General features: G+C 39.5%; 8 non-coding genes and 1 pseudogene across 8 annotated transcripts; 5 read left to right on the top strand and 4 right to left on the bottom strand.

Annotated features, from left to right (window-relative positions):
* The first annotated feature begins 356 nt into the window (after nucleotides 1–356).
* LOC145677986 (U2 spliceosomal RNA) lies at nucleotides 357–549 on the top strand. The gene has a single exon (XR_014130143.1). It is a non-coding gene; the product is annotated as a U2 spliceosomal RNA (small nuclear RNA).
* Nucleotides 550–2391: 1842 nt separating this feature from the next.
* LOC145677993 (U1 spliceosomal RNA) lies at nucleotides 2392–2553 on the bottom strand. The gene has a single exon (XR_014130148.1). It is a non-coding gene; the product is annotated as a U1 spliceosomal RNA (small nuclear RNA).
* An 864-nt stretch (nucleotides 2554–3417) lies between these two features.
* LOC145677985 (U2 spliceosomal RNA) lies at nucleotides 3418–3610 on the top strand. Its single transcript, XR_014130142.1, has one exon. It is a non-coding gene; the product is annotated as a U2 spliceosomal RNA (small nuclear RNA).
* A 1843-nt stretch (nucleotides 3611–5453) lies between these two features.
* LOC145677982 (U1 spliceosomal RNA) lies at nucleotides 5454–5615 on the bottom strand. The gene has a single exon (XR_014130139.1). It is a non-coding gene; the product is annotated as a U1 spliceosomal RNA (small nuclear RNA).
* Nucleotides 5616–6479: 864 nt separating this feature from the next.
* LOC145677984 (U2 spliceosomal RNA) lies at nucleotides 6480–6672 on the top strand. The gene has a single exon (XR_014130141.1). It is a non-coding gene; the product is annotated as a U2 spliceosomal RNA (small nuclear RNA).
* Nucleotides 6673–8514: 1842 nt separating this feature from the next.
* Nucleotides 8515–8676, bottom strand: LOC145677990 (U1 spliceosomal RNA). Its single transcript, XR_014130147.1, has one exon. It is a non-coding gene; the product is annotated as a U1 spliceosomal RNA (small nuclear RNA).
* An 864-nt stretch (nucleotides 8677–9540) lies between these two features.
* Nucleotides 9541–9733, top strand: LOC145677983 (U2 spliceosomal RNA). Its single transcript, XR_014130140.1, has one exon. It is a non-coding gene; the product is annotated as a U2 spliceosomal RNA (small nuclear RNA).
* Nucleotides 9734–11569: 1836 nt separating this feature from the next.
* Nucleotides 11570–11731, bottom strand: LOC145677978 (U1 spliceosomal RNA). The gene has a single exon (XR_014130136.1). It is a non-coding gene; the product is annotated as a U1 spliceosomal RNA (small nuclear RNA).
* An 864-nt stretch (nucleotides 11732–12595) lies between these two features.
* On the top strand, nucleotides 12596–12718 carry LOC145677992 (U2 spliceosomal RNA; annotated as a pseudogene).
* The last annotated feature ends 2264 nt before the right edge of the window (nucleotides 12719–14982 follow it).

Here is a 14982-nt window from a genome sequence, read left to right as displayed (position 1 = left end):
GAAAAGCTGATGAAACATTGAGATAGCTTTAATAAATGTAATTTTCCGATTTTCATGCAATATATACTGGATGTTGTGAATGGCACCAACATGGCGGATGGGTTGCGTAGCAGCTATGTATGTATAGGGACTTGTTAAATACATGCTAGTAGTGCAATTTCAAATCGAGATAGAACCGCAAATTACACAAGCATGAAAATGAAAGCACTTATTGGAACCAAATAGCAGCGTCTAAGATTTACATTTATTTGGGCCATATCTATTTTGGATTGAATGAAAGGTGTCTAACACCACTAACTCTCACCCCAGCTGTTGAAACATTGATAATATAAACCGGAAAACCGCGTGCTCTCGTCATCGCTTCTCGGCCTTTTGGCTAAGATCAAAGTGTAGTATCTGTTCTTATCAGCTTAATATCTGATACGACCCACATTGTGGGTCCAGAATATTAAACTGATTTTTGGACTGAGGTGAGGTGGTTGTGGCTTGCCACACCCTCACCACGTGTCGGCCCAGCATTGCAGTATAGTTGGGATCGGCACACCTAAATCAAATTGAACCATAGTTCTTCTCTCTCATCTTGGTGGGTCATGGGTTCGAGTTCTACTTGTTACCTACATGAAGCCTCATTTCTGTCATTCAAGTGACATTCTTTCTGCAACATGGTCAAGGTCTGTCCGGAAAGTAATGTCACCATTTATTTAGCATTATTCAAACTATTGTCCTCTTGCGTCGATCCATCTTTGGCAGCGTGATTTCCAATCTGCAAAGGCATCCTGGAAGGTCTGTGCTGGCAATGCGTTTAAAGCCATTTCAAAAGCTGCTTTCACCACGTCAATTGTTCTGTAACGATGTCCTTTCAGGCAGAATTTCAAACGGGGAAACAAAAAGAAGCCTGAGGGAGCCAAGTCCGGACTGTAGGATGGCAGAATTGCCACGTTAGATTTGACCAGGTAATTGGTCACGCCCAGGACAGTGTGGGCTGGCGCGTTGTCATGATACAGTATCCAATCACCGCTGATATCACCACGCACTGAATCCTTGCTCTCTCTCAGTCTGTTGAGGACTTGTACGTGAAATTTAGACTTGTTTCCTGAGACACAAACTCATGGTGAACGATCCGCCTAATGTCAGAAAATACAATGAGCATGGTGTTTTGCGACGTCGACGTGTGCCAATTGCCTCTTTGTTTTAGTGTCGTATTGGAATATCCATGTCTCATCAGCCATGATAATATTACCCAAAGCATCATTTTTACACAATCCCAAAACGTTTTGACAAATTTTCACTTAGCGAGAGTTCAAAAAAAAAAAAAAAAAAATTCTTGGGACAATTTTCCCGCACACTTGACTCATGTGGAAATTCTTGCTCACAATGACGATAGTTTTTGAAATATTTAACACGTCGAAATCGAACATGTTTTAGTGGTGGTTCTTGAAGGAAGTCACATCAGTCAATATTTATAATTAAAGAGTGTTTTTTTTTTTTTGATTAAAGAATAGAAACTGTTTTCTTCATTTTCTATTTTACAATATTCAGTCTATATCCATCTTGTGTTTGTCATTTTCTCATGTTCAATTTGTTGTGTATGAAAGTTATAAATATTTATTTTATTAATTTATCGAATTTCTAATTTCTCGATTTATATAGCTTTCCATTTATGTATTTCTATGCCAATAAATAATGTTCTATTTTGTTTAAAATCCTATTAGTTTCTCTCTTTTAAACTACTTTTATCACTTTTTTTAATGTATTTGTTTCTTTAATTTCTTATTTTATTTTTTAATGAATACTGGTGATACGATGGAATGAATCTTGATTCTATTGCAGAGAGAATAGGAAGAAAATGAAATCATCCAGTTTAACGTCCCACTTTTTTTTTTCTTTCTTTCTTGAACTTCAGGCTAAAAGTAAGGGGTAAGTCAAGTGAATGATGATGATGAAAAATTTGGTGGAATGAGAATGTGTGTGAAATCCCACGGACACGATATTGTTGACCACAAATTTACTTGTGTGGGTATCGAAGTAAGCGCTTTAGCACTGAGCCTGCCACATTTGGAAGAAAATGAAGTAACATGTAGCGAAGGGCCATGCTACGTTGAGAATAGTAGTCCTCGTTCGATCACCAAAGTGAAGCAGTGTTAGTACTTGGATAGATGGACTGCTTGGATATATCACGTTCTGTAGTTTTCGTATGAATCAGGATATTTATCTGTAACAAGTCAGAGTGGTAAATGTTTCAGTTTTACACGCACGGCACAGTTTAAAGGCTACACAAGACGGATGATTATGAAAGTCTGAGTAACACCCACAACTACAAACCGAAACCATAGTAGTGGGCACTCTACCACTGAGCTTGCCAACTAGTGTCTACGTTTGAATTGTTTTATTCCGGGACAGCGCGAACGCAGTCCCGACTAACAAAAATTACGCGCCCGAGATACCCACGTTTGGGGTATTCGCGGGGGTCAACCCAACCGAAGTGCAATGGAAGGATCTCACCCCGGGGGAACCGCCTTGCTGATCACGGTAGCCCCTACGCCAGGTAAGTATGCTCATGAAATCCAAGTCATTTGCCCAATCAAACTGCCTCACCGAATCGACAGTGAGAGGTTACAATTTTACCACAAACATAGATGTGTTTTCTGCACTAGTACTCTTTTTAATGTAGGCAGAAAAGTCACTAGGAAATAGAAAACACAGAAAATAGAAGCATTTTTATATTATGACGAGAAATTACCTGCCTGCACTCGGTTACTACCATCGGTGAGCAATCTACTGCCATCTGTTGGCATTTCTTCTTGTTTTACGTCTTGAACATGGGCACAACTGAGAGGAATAAAATGATTATGGTATAGTTTACAGCTATTTATGTTTCGAAATGTACGTATATGTAGTTGGTTGTGCTTTCTTGAAGATATTTGATGCCTATTTCCAACTGTGTAACGCAAACCGAAACTGTTCTATCTGTGAGCGCACTATTGCTATGCAACAATTTTCTGGCTGTTTACAATACGAAAACAATAACATTTAACAATGGAATGATTGGTAAATAATCCATGAAAAGCTGATGAAACATTGAGATAGCTTTAATAAATGTAATTTTCCGATTTTCATGCAATATATACTGGATGTTGTGAATGGCACCAACATGGCGGATGGGTTGCGTAGCAGCTATGTATGTATAGGGACTTGTTAAATACATGCTAGTAGTGCAATTTCAAATCGAGATAGAACCGCAAATTAGACAAGCATGAAAATGAAAGCACTTATTGGAACCAAATAGCAGCGTCTAAGATTTACATTTATTTGGGCCATATCTATTTTGGATTGAATGAAAGGTGTCTAACACCACTAACTCTCACCCCAGCTGTTGAAACATTGATAATATAAACCGGAAAACCGCGTGCTCTCGTCATCGCTTCTCGGCCTTTTGGCTAAGATCAAAGTGTAGTATCTGTTCTTATCAGCTTAATATCTGATACGACCCACATTGTGGGTCCAGAATATTAAACTGATTTTTGGACTGAGGTGAGGTGGTTGTGGCTTGCCACACCCTCACCACGTGTCGGCCCAGCATTGCAGTATAGTTGGGATCGGCACACCTAAATCAAATTGAACCATAGTTCTTCTCTCTCATCTTGGTGGGTCATGGGTTCGAGTTCTACTTGTTACCTACATGAAGCCTCATTTCTGTCATTCAAGTGACATTCTTTCTGCAACATGGTCAAGGTCTGTCCGGAAAGTAATGTCACCATTTATTTAGCATTATTCAAACTATTGTCCTCTTGCGTCGATCCATCTTTGGCAGCGTGATTTCCAATCTGCAAAGGCATCCTGGAAGGTCTGTGCTGGCAATGCGTTTAAAGCCATTTCAAAAGCTGCTTTCACCACGTCAATTGTTCTGTAACGATGTCCTTTCAGGCAGAATTTCAAACGGGGAAACAAAAAGAAGCCTGAGGGAGCCAAGTCCGGACTGTAGGATGGCAGAATTGCCACGTTAGATTTGACCAGGTAATTGGTCACGCCCAGGACAGTGTGGGCTGGCGCGTTGTCATGATACAGTATCCAATCACCGCTGATATCACCACGCACTGAATCCTTGCTCTCTCTCAGTCTGTTGAGGACTTGTACGTGAAATTTAGACTTGTTTCCTGAGACACAAACTCATGGTGAACGATCCGCCTAATGTCAGAAAATACAATGAGCATGGTGTTTTGCGACGTCGACGTGTGCCAATTGCCTCTTTGTTTTAGTGTCGTATTGGAATATCCATGTCTCATCAGCCATGATAATATTACCCAAAGCATCATTTTTACACAATCCCAAAACGTTTTGACAAATTTTCACTTAGCGAGAGTTCAAAAAAAAAAAAAAAAAAAATTCTTGGGACAATTTTCCCGCACACTTGACTCATGTGGAAATTCTTGCTCACAATGACGATAGTTTTTGAAATATTATCGTCATTGTGAGCAAGAATTTCCACATCGAGTACAAGTGTGCGGGAAGAATGTCACACAGCAATTTTTATATTATTTTTTTTTTTTTTTTGATTAAAGAATAGAAACTGTTTTCTTCATTTTCTATTTTACAATATTCAGTCTATATCCATCTTGTGTTTGTCATTTTCTCATGTTCAATTTGTTGTGTATGAAAGTTATAAATATTTATTTTATTAATTTATCGAATTTCTAATTTCTCGATTTATATAGCTTTCCATTTATGTATTTCTATGCCAATAAATAATGTTCTATTTTGTTTAAAATCCTATTAGTTTCTCTCTTTTAAACTACTTTTATCACTTTTTTTAATGTATTTGTTTCTTTAATTTCTTATTTTATTTTTTAATGAATACTGGTGATACGATGGAATGAATCTTGATTCTATTGCAGAGAGAATAGGAAGAAAATGAAATCATCCAGTTTAACGTCCCACTTTTTTTTTTCTTTCTTTCTTGAACTTCAGGCTAAAAGTAAGGGGTAAGTCAAGTGAATGATGATGATGAAAAATTTGGTGGAATGAGAATGTGTGTGAAATCCCACGGACACGATATTGTTGACCACAAATTTACTTGTGTGGGTATCGAAGTAAGCGCTTTAGCACTGAGCCTGCCACATTTGGAAGAAAATGAAGTAACATGTAGCGAAGGGCCATGCTACGTTGAGAATAGTAGTCCTCGTTCGATCACCAAAGTGAAGCAGTGTTAGTACTTGGATAGATGGACTGCTTGGATATATCACGTTCTGTAGTTTTCGTATGAATCAGGATATTTATCTGTAACAAGTCAGAGTGGTAAATGTTTCAGTTTTACACGCACGGCACAGTTTAAAGGCTACACAAGACGGATGATTATGAAAGTCTGAGTAACACCCACAACTACAAACCGAAACCATAGTAGTGGGCACTCTACCACTGAGCTTGCCAACTAGTGTCTACGTTTGAATTGTTTTATTCCGGGACATCGCGAACGCAGTCCCGACTAACAAAAATTACGCGCCCGAGATACCCACGTTTGGGGTATTCGCGGGGGTCAACCCAACCGAAGTGCAATGGAAGGATCTCACCCCGGGGGAACCGCCTTGCTGATCACGGTAGCCCCTACGCCAGGTAAGTATGCTCATGAAATCCAAGTCATTTGCCCAATCAAACTGCCTCACCGAATCGACAGTGAGAGGTTACAATTTTACCACAAACATAGATGTGTTTTCTGCACTAGTACTCTTTTTAATGTAGGCAGAAAAGTCACTAGGAAATAGAAAACACAGAAAATAGAAGCATTTTTATATTATGACGAGAAATTACCTGCCTGCACTCGGTTACTACCATCGGTGAGCAATCTACTGCCATCTGTTGGCATTTCTTCTTGTTTTACGTCTTGAACATGGGCACAACTGAGAGGAATAAAATGATTATGGTATAGTTTACAGCTATTTATGTTTCGAAATGTACGTATATGTAGTTGGTTGTGCTTTCTTGAAGATATTTGATGCCTATTTCCAACTGTGTAACGCAAACCGAAACTGTTCTATCTGTGAGCGCACTATTGCTATGCAACAATTTTCTGGCTGTTTACAATACGAAAACAATAACATTTAACAATGGAATGATTGGTAAATAATCCATGAAAAGCTGATGAAACATTGAGATAGCTTTAATAAATGTAATTTTCCGATTTTCATGCAATATATACTGGATGTTGTGAATGGCACCAACATGGCGGATGGGTTGCGTAGCAGCTATGTATGTATAGGGACTTGTTAAATACATGCTAGTAGTGCAATTTCAAATCGAGATAGAACCGCAAATTAGACAAGCATGAAAATGAAAGCACTTATTGGAACCAAATAGCAGCGTCTAAGATTTACATTTATTTGGGCCATATCTATTTTGGATTGAATGAAAGGTGTCTAACACCACTAACTCTCACCCCAGCTGTTGAAACATTGATAATATAAACCGGAAAACCGCGTGCTCTCGTCATCGCTTCTCGGCCTTTTGGCTAAGATCAAAGTGTAGTATCTGTTCTTATCAGCTTAATATCTGATACGACCCACATTGTGGGTCCAGAATATTAAACTGATTTTTGGACTGAGGTGAGGTGGTTGTGGCTTGCCACACCCTCACCACGTGTCGGCCCAGCATTGCAGTATAGTTGGGATCGGCACACCTAAATCAAATTGAACCATAGTTCTTCTCTCTCATCTTGGTGGGTCATGGGTTCGAGTTCTACTTGTTACCTACATGAAGCCTCATTTCTGTCATTCAAGTGACATTCTTTCTGCAACATGGTCAAGGTCTGTCCGGAAAGTAATGTCACCATTTATTTAGCATTATTCAAACTATTGTCCTCTTGCGTCGATCCATCTTTGGCAGCGTGATTTCCAATCTGCAAAGGCATCCTGGAAGGTCTGTGCTGGCAATGCGTTTAAAGCCATTTCAAAAGCTGCTTTCACCACGTCAATTGTTCTGTAACGATGTCCTTTCAGGCAGAATTTCAAACGGGGAAACAAAAAGAAGCCTGAGGGAGCCAAGTCCGGACTGTAGGATGGCAGAATTGCCACGTTAGATTTGACCAGGTAATTGGTCACGCCCAGGACAGTGTGGGCTGGCGCGTTGTCATGATACAGTATCCAATCACCGCTGATATCACCACGCACTGAATCCTTGCTCTCTCTCAGTCTGTTGAGGACTTGTACGTGAAATTTAGACTTGTTTCCTGAGACACAAACTCATGGTGAACGATCCGGCCTAATGTCAGAAAATACAATGAGCATGGTGTTTTGCGACGTCGACGTGTGCCAATTGCCTCTTTGTTTTAGTGTCGTATTGGAATATCCATGTCTCATCAGCCATGATAATATTACCCAAAGCATCATTTTTACACAATCCCAAAACGTTTTGACAAATTTTCACTTAGCGAGAGTTCAAAAAAAAAAAAAAAAAATTCTTGGGACAATTTTCCCGCACACTTGACTCATGTGGAAATTCTTGCTCACAATGACGATAGTTTTTGAAATATTTAACACGTCGAAATCGAACATGTTTTAGTGGTGGTTCTTGAAGGAAGTCACATCAGTCAATATTTATAATTAAAGAGTGTTTTTTTTTTTTTGATTAAAGAATAGAAACTGTTTTCTTCATTTTCTATTTTACAATATTCAGTCTATATCCATCTTGTGTTTGTCATTTTCTCATGTTCAATTTGTTGTGTATGAAAGTTATAAATATTTATTTTATTAATTTATCGAATTTCTAATTTCTCGATTTATATAGCTTTCCATTTATGTATTTCTATGCCAATAAATAATGTTCTATTTTGTTTAAAATCCTATTAGTTTCTCTCTTTTAAACTACTTTTATCACTTTTTTTAATGTATTTGTTTCTTTAATTTCTTATTTTATTTTTTAATGAATACTGGTGATACGATGGAATGAATCTTGATTCTATTGCAGAGAGAATAGGAAGAAAATGAAATCATCCAGTTTAACGTCCCACTTTTTTTTTTCTTTCTTTCTTGAACTTCAGGCTAAAAGTAAGGGGTAAGTCAAGTGAATGATGATGATGAAAAATTTGGTGGAATGAGAATGTGTGTGAAATCCCACGGACACGATATTGTTGACCACAAATTTACTTGTGTGGGTATCGAAGTAAGCGCTTTAGCACTGAGCCTGCCACATTTGGAAGAAAATGAAGTAACATGTAGCGAAGGGCCATGCTACGTTGAGAATAGTAGTCCTCGTTCGATCACCAAAGTGAAGCAGTGTTAGTACTTGGATAGATGGACTGCTTGGATATATCACGTTCTGTAGTTTTCGTATGAATCAGGATATTTATCTGTAACAAGTCAGAGTGGTAAATGTTTCAGTTTTACACGCACGGCACAGTTTAAAGGCTACACAAGACGGATGATTATGAAAGTCTGAGTAACACCCACAACTACAAACCGAAACCATAGTAGTGGGCACTCTACCACTGAGCTTGCCAACTAGTGTCTACGTTTGAATTGTTTTATTCCGGGACAGCGCGAACGCAGTCCCGACTAACAAAAATTACGCGCCCGAGATACCCACGTTTGGGGTATTCGCGGGGGTCAACCCAACCGAAGTGCAATGGAAGGATCTCACCCCGGGGGAACCGCCTTGCTGATCACGGTAGCCCCTACGCCAGGTAAGTATGCTCATGAAATCCAAGTCATTTGCCCAATCAAACTGCCTCACCGAATCGACAGTGAGAGGTTACAATTTTACCACAAACATAGATGTGTTTTCTGCACTAGTACTCTTTTTAATGTAGGCAGAAAAGTCACTAGGAAATAGAAAACACAGAAAATAGAAGCATTTTTATATTATGACGAGAAATTACCTGCCTGCACTCGGTTACTACCATCGGTGAGCAATCTACTGCCATCTGTTGGCATTTCTTCTTGTTTTACGTCTTGAACATGGGCACAACTGAGAGGAATAAAATGATTATGGTATAGTTTACAGCTATTTATGTTTCGAAATGTACGTATATGTAGTTGGTTGTGCTTTCTTGAAGATATTTGATGCCTATTTCCAACTGTGTAACGCAAACCGAAACTGTTCTATCTGTGAGCGCACTATTGCTATGCAACAATTTTCTGGCTGTTTACAATACGAAAACAATAACATTTAACAATGGAATGATTGGTAAATAATCCATGAAAAGCTGATGAAACATTGAGATAGCTTTAATAAATGTAATTTTCCGATTTTCATGCAATATATACTGGATGTTGTGAATGGCACCAACATGGCGGATGGGTTGCGTAGCAGCTATGTATGTATAGGGACTTGTTAAATACATGCTAGTAGTGCAATTTCAAATCGAGATAGAACCGCAAATTAGACAAGCATGAAAATGAAAGCACTTATTGGAACCAAATAGCAGCGTCTAAGATTTACATTTATTTGGGCCATATCTATTTTGGATTGAATGAAAGGTGTCTAACACCACTAACTCTCACCCCAGCTGTTGAAACATTGATAATATAAACCGGAAAACCGCGTGCTCTCGTCATCGCTTCTCGGCCTTTTGGCTAAGATCAAAGTGTAGTATCTGTTCTTATCAGCTTAATATCTGATACGACCCACATTGTGGGTCCAGAATATTAAACTGATTTTTGGACTGAGGTGAGGTGGTTGTGGCTTGCCACACCCTCACCACGTGTCGGCCCAGCATTGCAGTATAGTTGGGATCGGCACACCTAAATCAAATTGAACCATAGTTCTTCTCTCTCATCTTGGTGGGTCATGGGTTCGAGTTCTACTTGTTACCTACATGAAGCCTCATTTCTGTCATTCAAGTGACATTCTTTCTGCAACATGGTCAAGGTCTGTCCGGAAAGTAATGTCACCATTTATTTACATAATGTGGATTAGCATTATTCAAACTATTGCATCGATCCATCTTTGGCAGCATGATTTCCAATCTGCAAAGGCATCCTGGAAGGTCTGTGCTGGCAATGCGTTTAAAGCCATTTCAAAAGCTGCTTTCACCACGTCAATTGTTCTGTAACGATGTCCTTTCAGGCAGAATTTCGAACGGGGAAACAAAAAGAAGCCTGAGGGAGCCAAGTCCGGACTGTAGGATGGCAGAATTGCCACGTTAGATTTGACCAGGTAATTGGTCACGCCCAGGACAGTGTGGGCTGGCGCGTTGTCATGATACAGTATCCAATCACCGCTGATATCACCACGCACTGAATCCTTGCTCTCTCTCAGTCTGTTGAGGACTTGTACGTGAAATTTAGACTTGTTTCCTGAGACACAAACTCATGGTGAACGATCCGCCTAATGTCAGAAAATACAATGAGCATGGTGTTTTGCGACGTCGACGTGTGCCAATTGCCTCTTTGTTTTGGTGTCGTATTGTCTCATCACCCATGATAATATTACCCAAAGCATCATTTTTACACAATCCCAAAACGTTTTGACAAATTTTCACTTAGCGAGAGTTCAAAAAAAAAAAAAATCTTGGGACAATTTTCCCGCACACTTGACTCATGTGGAAATTCTTGCTCACAATGACGATAGTTTTTGAAATATTTAACACGTCGAAATCGAACATGTTTTAGTGGTGGTTCTTGAAGGAAGTCACATCAGTCAATATTTATAATTAAATAGAGTTTTTTTTTTTTGATTAAAGAATAGAAACTGTTTTCTTCATTTTCTATTTTACAATATTCAGTCTATATCCATCTTGTGTTTGTCATTTTCTCATGTTCAATTTGTTGTGTATGAAAGTTATAAATATTTATTTTATTAATTTATCGAATTTCTAATTTCTCGATTTATATAGCTTTCCATTTATGTATTTCTATGCCAATAAATAATGTTCTATTTTGTTTAAAATCCTATTAGTTTCTCTCTTTTAAACTGCTTTTATCACTTTTTTTTTTAATGTATTTGTTTCTTTAATTTCTTATTTTATTTTTTAATGAATACTGGTGATACGATGGAATGAATCTTGATTCTATTGCAGAGAGAATAGGAAGAAAATGAAATCATCCAGTTTAACGTCCCACTTTTTTTTTCTTTCTTTCCTTCTTGAACTTCAGGCTAAAAGTAAGGGGTAAGTCAAGTGAATGATGATGATGAAAAATTTGGTGGAATGAGAATGTGTGTGAAATCCCACGGACACGATATTGTTGACCACAAATTTACTTGTGTGGGTATCGAAGTAAGCGCTTTAGCACTGAGCCTGCCACATTTGGAAGAAAATGAAGTAACATGTAGCGAAGGGCCATGCTACGTTGAGAATAGTAGTCCTCGTTCGATCACCAAAGTGAAGCAGTGTTAGTACTTGGATAGATGGACTGCTTGGATATATCACGTTCTGTAGTTTTCGTATGAATCAGGATATTTATCTGTAACAAGTCAGAGTGGTAAATGTTTCAGTTTTACACGCACGGCACAGTTTAAAGGCTACACAAGACGGATGATTATGAAAGTCTGAGTAACACCCACAACTACAAACCGAAACCATAGTAGTGGGCACTCTACCACTGAGCTTGCCAACTAGTGTCTACGTTTGAATTGTTTTATTCCGGGACAGCGCGAACGCAGTCCCGACTAACAAAAATTACGCGCCCGAGATACCCACGTTTGGGGTATTCGCGGGGGTCAACCCAACCGAAGTGCAATGGAAGGATCTCACCCCGGGGGAACCGCCTTGCTGATCACGGTAGCCCCTACGCCAGGTAAGTATGCTCATGAAATCCAAGTCATTTGCCCAATCAAACTGCCTCACCGAATCGACAGTAAGAGGTTACAATTTTACCACAAACATAGATGTGTTTTCTGCACTAGTACTCTTTTTAATGTAGGCAGAAAAGTCACTAGGAAATAGAAAACACAGAAAATAGAAGCATTTTTATATTATGACGAGAAATTACCTGCCTGCACTCGGTTACTACCATCGGTGAGCAATCTACTGCCATCTGTTGGCATTTCTTCTTGTTTTACGTCTTGAACATGGGCACAACTGAGAGGAATAAAATGATTATGGTATAGTTTACAGCTATTTATGTTTCGAAATGTACGTATATGTAGTTGGTTGTGCTTTCTTGAAGATATTTGATGCCTATTTCCAACTGTGTAACGCAAACCGAAACTGTTCTATCTGTGAGCGCACTATTGCTATGCAACAATTTTCTGGCTGTTTACAATACGAAAACAATAACATTTAACAATGGAATGATTGGTAAATAATCCATGAAAAGCTGATGAAACATTGAGATAGCTTTAATAAATGTAATTTTCCGATTTTCATGCAATATATACTGGATGTTGTGAATGGCACCAACATGGCGGATGGGTTGCGTAGCAGCTATGTATGTATAGGGACTTGTTAAATACATGCTAGTAGTGCAATTTCAAATCGAGATAGAACCGCAAATTACACAAGCATGAAAATGAAAGCACTTATTGGAACCAAATAGCAGCGTCTAAGATTTACATTTATTTGGGCCATATCTATTTTGGATTGAATGAAAGGTGTCTAACACCACTAACTCTCACCCCAGCTGTTGAAACATTGATAATATAAACCGGAAAACCGCGTGCTCTCGTCATCGCTTCTCGGCCTTTTGGCTAAGATCAAAGTGTAGTATCTGTTCTTATCAGCTTAATCATCTCTAAACATTTTGATCTTGGTCTTTTGGCAAATATTCTCACATAGTGAGACTTATTCATCTGGGGGGTCTATGAGTGTGGATGGTGCTCTTCAAGCGCCGACATCGGCTACAGGTCCGAGCCACACGTGTTTAAATTGGCCGGGGGGGTGGTCGGTGTCGGTCGTGATAGGTGTCAGGGATCCCCCTAGTTTCTCCCCCATTGCAGGTGGGCGCTTTCGAGCTGCTACTGCTTGGGCGAGATAAACCGATGAACCCCTTTATTTCTAGTGAACGCAGATAGATAAATAGATCGAGGGCTCGCAACCCTTTGAGGTAATCAGCTACTGCTTGCGCGGAAAATTAATGGCATCCCGTAGTGGACTCTAGTTGCGACTTGTAAATTGATTGATTGGGAGAGTAATTGATAGTTGGGTATTGCAGTTGAGATATGCACACTCCTTGGTCGGTGTCGGTCTTGATAGGTCTTGGAGGCCCCTAGATCCTGGCGTATTGCAGGTGGGCTGAGGTAATCAGCTACTGCTTACGCAGGAGAAATTGATGACACCCCCATACTGAACTTTAGGTGTGCTTCGCCAGCTGACTAGTGAACCTGACCGTGAAAGTAATCGATAGACGGACGTTATACACACAATCATTGAGAAGGCGTATCCCAAGCCTGTTTAGATTTAGGAAACTGATATATACATAATTTATGACTCCTAACAGCCTAGGTTGAGAGAAAATGATAGCTAGACTGAATACCTATCACAGTAAACAACTCCCCTGTGCGAATTGATGTCTGATATACATTATGGAAAGAAATAGAAGGCGTATCCCTCCCCTAGAAAGGAGCGATAGCACGCTCATAGTAAGATTTCCGCCCCCCGACCACTTTAATTGCACTGAAAGAGGTTGTAGAGCGGCGTTCAAGTCTAAAACTTGGACGTCTGCGAGAGCCTCAGTGGAGCGGCATCTACTACGGGATCATAACATTAAGATTACTAACACCACTAACATATGTGGTAGATGTAATACTGAATTGGGGAGGAGACCGTCAGGGCATACCTGCGAGGCACCTGCAGAGGATTACCCGGAAGATGATCAACCTGAAGTATTCGCGTTTAAATGTGAACAATGTGGGGAAACTTTCCCAGGTACGAGAGCCCTGCGAAATCATTACAATTGGCATAAAGCAAGGGATGTACGAAATAGACAAGAGAATGTCACTATACCTGAACCCGAAACCAGGAAAAGGAGGAGAGGGGATAAAATTGTTACAATTGATAGGACACAGGCTGATACGGTAACGCAAAATGAAAATGAGAATAACGAGCAATGTGAATTCGCTGATGATGAAAACGAAATGTGTCGGGAGGATGAAAATAGGCAGAACGAAAAATGTGAGGAAATGGACATAAGGGTCGAATCTGTATACCACCAGGAAAATGAGACGACGGATGAACTGTTTGAATCTCTCGTAGACAAAATATTAGCGGAAGAGCAGGAGGATGAGTCCCAAATAGACTCACTCCTTGCACTGAGCAGGCACGAAATTGAAAGGAGTTTACATGAAACGATGAAATGTGCAGAAATGGAAGAGGGAGAAATAATAGACCACTCCCCACTGCAAAATGGGAACGAAATAGTAACAACTGCGTTGGTCCATAATTGGGCCACCCCAAATGAGTGGAGGGATAAAAGAAATGATGGAATAGAAATCCGCCTAGTAGGAAATAGAGAGGACAGAGATATTAATCAGATGGTTGATCAGGAAAGAATCTATAACGAAATCCAGACCTTAGAATCCCAAGAGGAAAATACAATAAATGCACATAATGAGAGTAAAATTATGGATATTGAAAATATAAGTGAGTACCGGGAGATGGAAGGGACAGATGACCTATCAGACGAAGCGAGAGGAGATGAAGATGATGATGAGGGGAATGAGGTATCTCAAAGCGAAATAACAAATATCGAGATAATAGAAGGTGAGGACGATATTGCTACTACTAGTGACCATGAGGGTGATCCACTCAACAATAATAAACAACCTTTAATAGACCAAAACGATGAAAGCGGCCTCCACAAAGAGTTCCACCCGAAACTAAAAATAATATTAGGAGCTCAAGAGTCAGAAGAAAGATGGGATGAATTCTCCCAGACATTGAACGAATTAACAGTAAGAGCATCTGAGCTGCTAAAACTGAAACCAAGGAAGGGTGGTGAAGTAAGGGGCAGAGTGGAAGACCAAGATAAAGATGACCCTAAATTCATTCAACAATTATATAAAAGAAACAGGCGTAGGGCAATTAGGCTGATTCTGGATGACAACTCCCCAAGATGT

The sequence above is a fragment of the Thermobia domestica genome, unplaced genomic scaffold (assembly GCF_964235325.1).
Source record: "Thermobia domestica unplaced genomic scaffold, izTheDome1.hap1.1 HAP1_SCAFFOLD_1689, whole genome shotgun sequence".
Classification (NCBI taxonomy): domain Eukaryota; kingdom Metazoa; phylum Arthropoda; class Insecta; order Zygentoma; family Lepismatidae; genus Thermobia; species Thermobia domestica.
This window is presented reverse-complemented; position numbering and strand designations above follow the sequence as displayed.